The sequence below is a fragment of the Prionailurus bengalensis genome, chromosome E1 (genome assembly GCF_016509475.1).
Source record: "Prionailurus bengalensis isolate Pbe53 chromosome E1, Fcat_Pben_1.1_paternal_pri, whole genome shotgun sequence".
Taxonomy (NCBI): domain Eukaryota; kingdom Metazoa; phylum Chordata; class Mammalia; order Carnivora; family Felidae; genus Prionailurus; species Prionailurus bengalensis.
The window spans coordinates 17,669,263-17,679,817 of record NC_057347.1 but is presented as its reverse complement, the minus strand read 5'-3'; the positions used below and the strand labels follow the sequence as shown (position 1 = coordinate 17,679,817).

Below are 10,555 nucleotides of genomic sequence, written 5' to 3'. Positions count from 1 at the left end.
TTTAATGGACAATTAAATAGATGCAAAAAACCCCTGCATCTGTTTTGCATATACTGCTAATGAGTGGGGATCCAGAATCCTGGCATCCAGAGGGAGGTTATGCCAAGTTCCGGAGCTGCCTCTGCACCATTTCAGAACAGAAGAGGCCCGGAGTGCTTGGGAGGTGAGACCAGGGTAGGCACAAGGATCAGAGGACCTTGAGAGGGTCACTCAAGTCTCACTGGAAACTCCACACCAGCTGCTGCTGACCGTATGAGGGTTGAAGTTGAAGGGAGCCCGTGGGGTCTTGCAGGAAAGGGCTCAAGGTGTTGGCCCTCCAACAGCCCAAAGGCCCGGTGAGAGCAGCCTTCTCCTCTAGATTTGCATAATGTTTTGCATCTCATTTGAATGCTATTAATTTGGTGTCAGGCGAGGTTGGCACGGTGTAGAAAAGAGAACATCTGGCCTTCTCCCTCCCCTCTGTACCCTGAGGCTCACCCTGAGCCTAGCCCTCCCTAACTTGGGGAGAATGAGGCCTCCACTTGCACCACCCACCGCAACGTTCCTTGGCACTTTGGAGAGTCCCTTGGTGAAGCCAGCTCCCAAAGGCCAAGGCTGCCTGGGCAGTGTGGCCACCTGCAGAGTTATACTGAAGGAAGAAGAAAGGGTCCCTCGAGGTCACTCTCACCAGACCCAGAGTTACCAGGGGAGGGTGCTGGCAGTCTTCTCCCCGAGCAATCAAGATGGTTTGGCTTGGAAAGGGTCCAAAGATAATAACTCGGAGAGGGAGGGAACAAAGACAGGTGATAATCCCAGAGAAATATAGAGGGCTCTAGAAATAAAATTCCCTGAACTCAATATTTCTAGTGCTTGAACTTACATAAAATACATCTGTCCAGAGACATTGGGTTAATGGTGGTGTGGCTCTGGGACTGGGGGCCTGGTACCAGGATGACGGCCATGTGATGAGGGAGTGGGTCACCAGTAAGGTGAGCCCCTGAGAAAGGGGGAGAAAGCCTTCTGTGTATCCCGAGGCTGCCCCTGGCAGCTGGGCCTCAGAAAGCTACAGTGAGCTGGAGGATGGGGGTGGGAAGAGCAAAGCTTCCCAGGCGTCCCCAAAGGGGTCTTGGTTCTTTCCCCTATGGAACCAGTTAGGATGCCCAAGTGACTTCTTGCCTGGGTGGTCTACCCTGGAACCTTGGTCAGTAGATGTGAGAGTATTTATGCCTAGGACAAGCAAGGAGGAGGTGCCACTGGCCAGAAGGTGGTCCTCCTTCTGTCAGGGAGAGCCCCTCTCCCCTACGGAACCCTGGCCAACTCCATCCACTTCTGAGAACTAGGGCAGGATGAAGGTGGGGGAAACGTGAACAAGTATCCCAGCCAGACTGACCTCACACCCCTGTCCCAAACAGCACTCACTCTGGGTCAAACCATGGCTGGGGGCAAAAGAATACTCCATACCCTTTTCATGACTGAGACAAGACTGGGGGGTTGCTTTGAATAATGTGAGATGATAATTGAGTTTTCCCCTTTGAGCAAACCCAGGCATGAAGCTTTGGAATTAGATTGCCCACGTAGGGGCACCTGGCTGGCTCGGGTGGTAGGGCATGTGACTCTTGATCTTGGAGTTATAAGCTCCAGCCCCACGTTGAGTGTAGAGATGACTGAAAAATAAAATCTTAAAAATAAATAAAGAAGGACTGTCACATGCATTTAAAGCAGATTCATAAAACATTAGTGTAGTCTCAGTTGGCCCCTGAATCCGATGGGCTATTCCTGACCTCTAAGAATAAGAATACTAGCACCATTTATTATTTACTATCACTGGGCATGGAGTTGGGGTAGGTCCTATGAGGTAGGTACGTTATTGTCCCCATTGTACAGATGAGGACACTGAGGCCCTAAGAGGCCGAGTGATTTGCAGGTAGTTCATGGTGAAACCAAGATATACTAACAAGGCAGAGCAGAAAGGCACAGGTGCTGGTGGGCCTTTGCAGGGGCAGGTGTGGGAGGGACCTCAGGCTCCCTGAATCTGTGGGCTCTGTCCTGGGTTCACCTGCAGGGGGCCTGTACCTAGATTCTCTCCCCTGATGCAGTCCGGAGAGAGTAGGCTGCTTGGCATAGGCGAGGGCAGGGCTGGTCATTTATTAACTTATTCATTAGACAAATATTTATTAAGTATCCACTGTCCTAAGTGCTGGGGACACAAAGGTGAGTGAAAACAGTCACTGGCCCTGCGGGCTCGGAGCCCACAGTCTAGAATGAGAGACCTTACGCAGAACCACCTGACTAAATATAAACTGTGACATATCAGGTGCTCAGGGGAGGTTCACGGGGCTATGGAGGCCTACACTGGGGGTTGACCCGGTAGGGAAGACCACCTTGAGGAGGTGGTGATTGAGTGGAAAGCCACAGGATGAGTGGGTGTTACTTGAAGAGGCAAAGGAAGTACATTCCATGCAGAGGGAACAGCATGTGCAAAGTCCTGGAGTTGGCAGGACTAAGAGATGATTACTGTGGCTGGATCACAGAGAAGTATGTGGTGGGATGCAGGCACGGGTGTAGGGCTCCAAAGCTCCAAAGCTCAGGGCTCCCAACCTGCCCGTGTGTCCATCCATTCATCTGTCTGTGCATTCCCTCATCCTACCCAGCCACCTACCCAATTTGTTCATCACCTGCTCACTCATTGTTTACTGAATGAGGGAACATTTTTTGTGCCAGGACCTGAGGGGAATATGGACAGGCAGAGCTCCCAAGGAGCTCCCAGACCAGGGAGGGGAGATAGAGTCTCAACTCACTGTCCTGCGGCATGTTTATCTCTATGAGGTGCTTCATCAGGATAATAAAGGCCCTAGAGGCGGTCTCCCATGGTTCAAGCCTCCTAAGGCAAGGCAACATCATCTCCTCCATGGGGATCTTGCAGCCACATGGCTTCTCCTGACATCTAATCTCATTCCTTTCTGCTACAAAGTAGCCCACTTCTTACCACCCCAAGGTAGGGAGTATTTCTGATGTTTGTTTTCATTGACTCTTCTTTTGGGTCTCACAGAGGCCTCTTAGGCTCAGGAGAACACAGAGAAATGTGGTCAGGTCTCCCCCAGATATCAGAATCTACCTCCAGACACTTCTTTTTCTGGGCATGAAAATAGGACAGAAACCCCAAATGTCCCTCAATTCTAGCTGTGCATTTCTACCCTCCACTCCTCCTTGAACTACTTGTCCTCTGCTTGTGACATCACAATGGTCTCTATGGCAACTGGCTGTGAGGTCACCAATCCTTAAAGCAACAGAATCTGTGGGGCCAGACAATGGCCTGGAGGAGAGAGGGTGAATACAAAATGGGGGTCCAAGAAGGAACCCATCTCCTACTGGGCAAGGGCCACCCAAGACCTATGGGAGGGAGGAGGATTCCTCTTTGAGCCCCTTTGCAGAGAGGGGTAAAACAGTTTCTTGGTCTTGTCCCTACACGGACACTGAGCCCCTCCAAAATTGCCCATGAAGGGAGAACTTCATATAGTCTGACTCAGACGGGCTACGGAGATTGATGGGGTTGCTGAAGAGCGTCTTGGGATCGCTGACTTGGCTCTGTGGATCGCTGGGAAGTACAGGTAGGAGAGGTTCTGGTCTCAGCCCCACTGGTTCGGAGGGTCTGACCAACACCTGGCATGTGTTTGAGCCTTGGCTTCCCCATCAGGGAAGGAGCGGAGGTACTAAGGAGCCTTGTTTCTTGACTTACAGGATAAGCAACAGATTGGCTTAACGCTATTGGGCCTGTCTTCCGTGAGCGAGTGGGGGGATGTTGCTGTGAGTGGGGAAGGGTGGAGGTAGGCACATGCGGGTGTTTTGGGGTAAGCTGGGATGGCTGCTGGTTACTCTGAAGCCATGTTAGTGGTCCGCAAGAGCGAGACCCACTGGAAAGGGAGACACTGCTCATCAGGAGGCTGAGGGGTGTAAATGCTCAGGCTTGGAAGTCAGGTCCGTGTTCAAAGCGATCCCAGACTTATGCTTGTCTTGGGCAAATTTCTGAGCCTCTCTGGGCCTCCGCTTCCTTACTTATTAAAGGAAAACCATGCCACTTGCCTTTCGGAAAATTATTCCGTAAGATATCCTGTAGGAAGTCTTGGCATAGAGCAGGCACTCAATAAATGGTTGTTTTATTCATTTTTCTATCCCCTTAGCCTAGGGTTTTTGCACATTATATGTGCTTCGTTAATGCTTGGGACTATAAGCACAGAGTGAAGAGTAGAGGACAGTGCTTAGAGCGGGGGAAGTCAGTGGGCCTGGGTTCAAATCCTGGTCCTTACAGCCTGGCACATGTTAAGTGTGCAGTGGATGGTGGCAACGGGGCTCAGTCTTGAGTGGGGCTGTTTCTGCACCTGCCACACGGCTTCTGTCCACTGTCAGCTTTAAGGAAGTGAGAGTTAATCCGTGGCGTGTCCAGAACTGGAGGGTGGGTGAGCCTTAAGATAGGGGCAGAAGGATGGCAGCCTCCCCGGGAGAGGTCACCACTGTCTGGATTCCTTCAATGTGGATACCCAGCTCATGCCAGCCACAGGCGCTGGGGCCCCAGCTGGACTGGTGGTCTTTGAAGTCAGGGCCAGGCAGAGTCTCACTCATCTGTGAAGCCCAGGCCAAGGCTTGGCACATGGCAGAGGTCCTGGTAGCAGCAGTTAAGGTCAATGGAGTTAGGTGATGTCTTAATAACCACATCCTGGCTAACATGTTCTACGTACTCCCCACGCCAGGCTCTGTGCTAAGCTCTTTGCATGTTGTTGAGCCCCACAGCAACCTATCAGATAGGCGTTATTATCCATATTTGTTTAAAATGAGGAGGGGTGCCCAGGTGGCTCAGTCGGTTAAGCGTCCGACTTCAGCTCAGGTCACGATCTCGCGGTCCGTGAGTTCGAGCCCCGAGTCGGGCTCTGGGCTGATGGCTCAGAGCCTGGAGCCTGCTTCCGATTCTGTGTCTCCCTCTCTCTCTGTCCCTCCCCCGTTCATGCTCTGTCTCTCTCTGTCTCAAAAATAAATAAATGTTAAAAATAAAATAAAATAAAATAAAATAAAATAAAATAAAACGAGGAAAGAGGGGTGCTTGGGTGGCTCCGTCGGTTAAGCGTCCGATTCTTGGTTTTGGCCCAGGTCATGATCTCACAGTGCGTGAGTTCAAGCCCCGCATCAAGCTCTGTGCTGACGGCATGGAGTCTGCTTGGGATTCTCTCTCTCCCTTTCTCTCTGCCCCTCCCGTCCCCCTCAAAAATAAACAAACATTAAAAAAAATGAGGAGAGACAGAGAGGCTAAGTAACACAGCCCAAGCCCACACAGCTAGTAAGCAATGATGGGACTGGGATTTGAACTCAGGCTACCTGACTCTTAACTCCCATGGTAACCCAAGCCTCATGGGTCCTGTCCATCCATTTTGCCACATCTGCCACCACGAATTTCCTCCCCCACTGTCTTCTCCCAGCTGAGCCTCGATCCAGTGCAGCCCAGAGAATGCAAATTCTCCCCCCACCAGCCTCAGCCACCTGCCTCCCCCTGTACTGAAATAAAGCTGTGGCTGCCACGGCCGCCGCCACAGCCGAAGCCACCACCGGATCCCTTGCTCATTTCAAGTCCTCCTAAAGCTTGTTGAGTTCTTAACTTATTAAAGATAAGCACATGGAAATAGGGAGCAAATCTCTTTATTTATGACATAATCTCCAGCCCAGAAAAGCGGCAGGAACAGTGTTGCCTATATTAGGGAACCAATAGGAAAAAAAATCAATTAGATCCGCCAGAGCGCTTCGCTATTAACTTTCTTCTGATGTTTCTCTTAAGGCTGGCCATGGGGGTCCCTGCCAGCCGCAAGCTGGAGGAGAGAGGAGAGCTTTGCAGGAACAGAGCAAGGGATGTCTCCGGGAAGACAGCAGACCAGGCTCCCAGACGGGCCTGGAAGTCTCTCCATCCTGGGTCTCCTTCACTGCTCTCCAAACCTCCGCCAGGAAGTCCTTATGTTGATTAAACCTCCATGCTCCTTGCTGCATGTCAGCTAATGGCAGCTTGTTATTCTTTGCTTCGTGCAGACCTGAACCCCAAGTCTGATCACATTTACTCTAGATCCTTAGAGTGGAGGATCCTCTTGTTTCTGGAAGAATGCTTTTCTGGAGGGGCTCTCGTTGACTGATCTTTAATAGAGTTGTCTTCTGCTGGGTAACACTGGTTGGGACCTGCCGCCACCCCCACGAGGCCTTCATGTTCATCCACCTGCCTCCGGGAGCAACTTCTAAGCTGTCTCCGAGACACAGGGCCCTCCCTTGTTCCTGAGAGCCTATAGCAAGGGGGACGTCCTGATTCCCATAGTAACCCAGGTTTCGTCTCCTTAAAGGCAGGGGATAATGGCTTGTGCACTAGTTTTTCCTCAAGGCCAAGCAGGTAGCAGGCGCTCAATAAATATTCATTGAATCAATAATTATGATAATAGCAACTCCATCGATTGAATGCTTACTCCGTGCCAAGGCTGAGCAAGGCAGGTGTTTTTTTTTTTTTTTTTTACCTAAAGTAGGACCTTTCTGCTTCTCCCTGAACCAGAAGAGGCTTCCGGTGTTTTGTTTTGTCTTATTTTTTCAGCCAGAGGCAGAGGGAACAGAAGCTCTGAGAAGCAAATATTATAATCCCCATTTTATGGAGGAAACAGACGCAGAAAGAAACAACTTGTCCTGGCTCACAAGTGAACGATAGGCTCTCTCCATCCACGTTTAGCCATTGGGAAGTCCTTCTTGACTTGTTTCAAGTCTTGTTTCAGTAGCCCCAGTTCCTTCTCGGTCCCATGAAGCAGAGAACGGCCCCACCTCCCATGCGGATTTGACTCAGTTTAGGACTGTCCACTAGCTCTTTGCATGGAGGAATGAATATTAAACACCAAACCTCACAGAGGCCAGCCCTGCGGGGCAGGCAATGAACCAACCCTCCTCATGCCTGTTCATTATTATAATTAATATTGAGCCGCGCTCGGTGGTGACCTCGCCCTCACCAGGTATTTGGGCTATTTTAGAAGCTTATTCAGATCAATGACAGACAGCTCCAAATAGATAAACTCACTGCCATCCAGACGAATCAATTGTAACACTGCCGTCACAACAAGCCCAAGAAATCAATCTGATTTCAGGCGACATGGTAACTCAGCACTGGGCAAGCTGGTTTTAATTTCCGTGTGGCTGAGACCCAGCTTCCTCTGCGCACTGGAACACCCCACCCTCCCAGCTGGTGTTCCAGGTACACAGGTGCCCGGGCGGGCCCTCAGAGGACCCAGGCCAGGGAGGCAGTCACAGGGAGGACAGGACGCTTAGGCGGCCGTGTGACCTTGAGGAAGGCTCTTGAACCCCCAGACCCAAGAGGAGCTGACTCAGACCCGCTGCTGGGATCCTTGTTTTGCTGGCTTCAGCTCCGATTTTTCCGCTGCCCTCTGCAAAAACCAAACCCGGAGGCCTTTCTGGGCTGCCTCCCAAATCGGGGAGCTGTAGAGGTGGTCTGCCTACCTCAGGCAGCAGGACAACGGCCCTTCTTGATCCTGGAGATGGAATCTGTTCTAGCAGCGCAGCAAAAAAGCTCCCCAGAACAGATAGAGCCATTTACCGGGTGCTTACTTTATGTCCAGGCACTATGCTAAGTATTTTACGCGCCATCTTAACCCTCACAACGGCCCCAAGAGATGGGGAGCCATTCTCCACCTTTTGTAGAAGAGGAAACCAAAGCTCAGAGAGTTAAGCAACTTGTCCGGAGTCACACAGCTTATAAGTGATGGAGTCTAGATTTGAACCCAGATCTGTTAGACTCCCTTCCTCACGCCTTAAGTCACCAACACGGTCTTAAAGCTGACGCCAGAGATACCCTCATTCTCCCCCTCCCTGGATCCTGTCAGGCGAAGTGAAGCCATTGCCTCTTCCTCCAGGCTGCCGGGGAGGGGAGACTGTCTCAGGAATTCTCACCATCAGCAACCGTTCCCTGAACTTCCACCGCGATGTTCTAGGTCCCTGAGTTGAGGCTGTTGAGGAGACGGGAGGGTCAGGAGGCCAAGCTGGCCACCTTCCCACACCACACCTCTCCCCTTCCCTCCCTCAGTCCTGTTAACGTATCTAGGTGGTGAGGAGCTGGGCCTGGGACGGGCAGCAGTGTGTTCTAAATGGCCGAGGCCAGGGCTTTTCAAATATATTTTAGCTAAGAACCTCTCTAGTGGGGAGACACCTGACGAGGAAGGCGAGGATACCAGCAGATGAAAATGGAGCTGGTCAGACGGAGAAGGGGGCCTGGGAGCTCTCCGTCTCCGTCCTTCCCCCCCCCCCCCCCCCCCGCCCCGCCCCAGGTGGTTCCATCAAGCCCGGGGCCTGGCTCCCTGCGCATCAGGTTCAGCACCTTCTGTCCTCGGGCAGGGACGTCTGGATTCTGCAGCCTAGCAATGGAGGGTGACACACAACACCACACAGCGAGCAAGTGACAAAAGCAGACTCAAATCCAGGCCTATGTGGCTGCAGAGGGCGGTGATCGCCTGCCTGCCTGCCGTCTCTCTTTGCCAGACAGCGGCTGCCCCCCCCCCCCCCCCCGTCACCCCCTGTCCCCTGTCCTGCATAAAACCATCAGCCCTTCCACCCACCAGATACAGAACCTGGAAAGGCACTCAAACTGTAGCAGGAGAGAAGGGGATTAGACACTGGCAAGGACTTCCTGACTCATTAGCTTGGGTTAGCAGTGCCCCCTCTCCGGAGGGGCTTCAGGCAGGGCCTCAGTTCAGCCGTCCCCCTGTGGCTCCCACTTCCTGAAAGCTGCTGAGAGACAAGATGACCTCTGCTGTGTGTGGCTTTGTCTTTTTTTTTTTTTTTTTGCACAGCTAATAGCTGCACATGGTTCCGAAAATAAGGGGACGGAAGCCTAGTCAGTGAAAAGCCCCTCCCCAACCCGCCCCCCACCCCACCCCACCCCCCAGTCTCCCAGTTGCCCTCCCCGGAGGCAAGCACACATTATGTGTTTCCTGTCTAGACATATACAAGCAAATAGGGACCCATATTCTCTTTCTTTAGTCCTATTTTTAATACACAAGATGTAGCACACTCTGCTCACTGTTTTGTGCCTTGCTTTTGTCACCTGACAATATATCTTGGAGATTACTCCGAATCAGTACATAAAGAGCTGCCTTACTCTTAGGTGTCTTTTTACGGTCACGGGCTTCTGGGGAGCTCAGAAGTAATCACATCTGGTTTGATTAGCTTCACATTTCCATTTACGACGTCCCCGCCCAGAGAGGGCAGGGAAGCTCTCCAAGGTCACGCAGCAAGGACTGGGGCCGCGCGCCGGCTTCTCCCCCTCCCCTGTCCCCGGCTCCTGCCCCCAGCCACCTCGAGGCTGAGCGCGGCCCAGGGGCCCAGGCGAGGGAAGGCGAGGGAGCCGGGCGGCTCTAATTGAAATGCTGGCCGCGCGGCGCGGGCTCGTTCGCAACAGGCACCTGGCGGTGCGCGGCGCGGAGCGGCCGGGCCCGGGGCGCGGGGTGCGGAGAGGACGGGCGGCGGCGCGGCGCCACGTGGGGGCGGGCGGGGCCGCCGATTCCCCGGGAAACCCGCGCCGCGTGCTTCCCGGTAATGAGCTCCCGGGGCGGAGGTGAGCTTCCCCCGCTGCTCACACGGCAGCCGCGTGGCACCAAAGGAGACGGGTACTTTTTTTCCCTCCGTGCCTGACAGCTCATTAGAAGAATTAATTTACTCCGGCGTTTGCAGTTTAAAGGACATTATTTACTGGTTAATTGTTGTTATTACAAAATGTTAAATATCATTATTTATTTCCCCGGCCCTGACAGCTTCTCTGACAGGAATTTATTAGGTGAGACGGTATCACCGGTGGGCCCCGCCCGTGAGGGGCAAGGTGAGGTGGCAGGTTCGCATCCCCCCCCTTCCCCCCCCCCCCCCCCAGCCCGCCGCCGGGCCTAGGTCTGCGCCCAGAAGAGGCACTTTGAAGGTCAGGAAGTGAGGGGCTGACTCTGGCCCACCCCAGGACAAGTGGCCATTGGCTCCTCCTCTCCTATCTCTGCCCTCTGTGGTGGCGGTGGGGCATTGGGGGGGGGGCAGTTGGTGGCCGACAGGGGACACATTTGCATAAGGTAGCAATTTGGGGGTCAGGATGGCAGTTGCCAGAGGCCTGGTGGCCAGAATGAGGCCTGCACTTTGGGTCTTGCCCTTCAAGGTTACTCCAGAAACACAAGTATTCAGGCCACTTTCTTGAAATGCAGAGAATTTAAGAGCTGGAAGTTGGAAAGGAGGTGAGGGCATTTGGATCCCATACTGGTGGCCTCCAGGCTGCAAATAGGGTCTATGGATTTGTGGTTGACCAGTTCAGGAGACTTCATATAAAAATCTTGATTTCTGGGGGCCCCTGGGTGGCTCAGTCGGTTGGGCGTCTGACTTCGGCTCAGGTCACCATCTCACGGTTCCTGGGTTCCAGCCCTGCAACAGGCCCTGCACTGACAGCTCAGGGCCTGGAGTCTGCTTCGGATTCTGTGTCTCCATCTCTCTCTGCTCCTCCCCTGCTCACACTCTGTCTCTCTCTCAAAAATAA

At 53.0% G+C, this 10,555-nt stretch overlaps 1 long non-coding RNA gene across 1 annotated transcript; it reads left to right on the top strand.

Moving 5' to 3' along the window:
* The first annotated feature begins 3,273 nt into the window (after positions 1-3,273).
* LOC122484727 lies at positions 3,274-5,997 on the top strand. The gene is made up of 2 exons (XR_006297688.1): positions 3,274-3,587; positions 5,798-5,997. It is a non-coding gene; the product is annotated as an uncharacterized LOC122484727 (long non-coding RNA).
* The last annotated feature ends 4,558 nt before the right edge of the window (positions 5,998-10,555 follow it).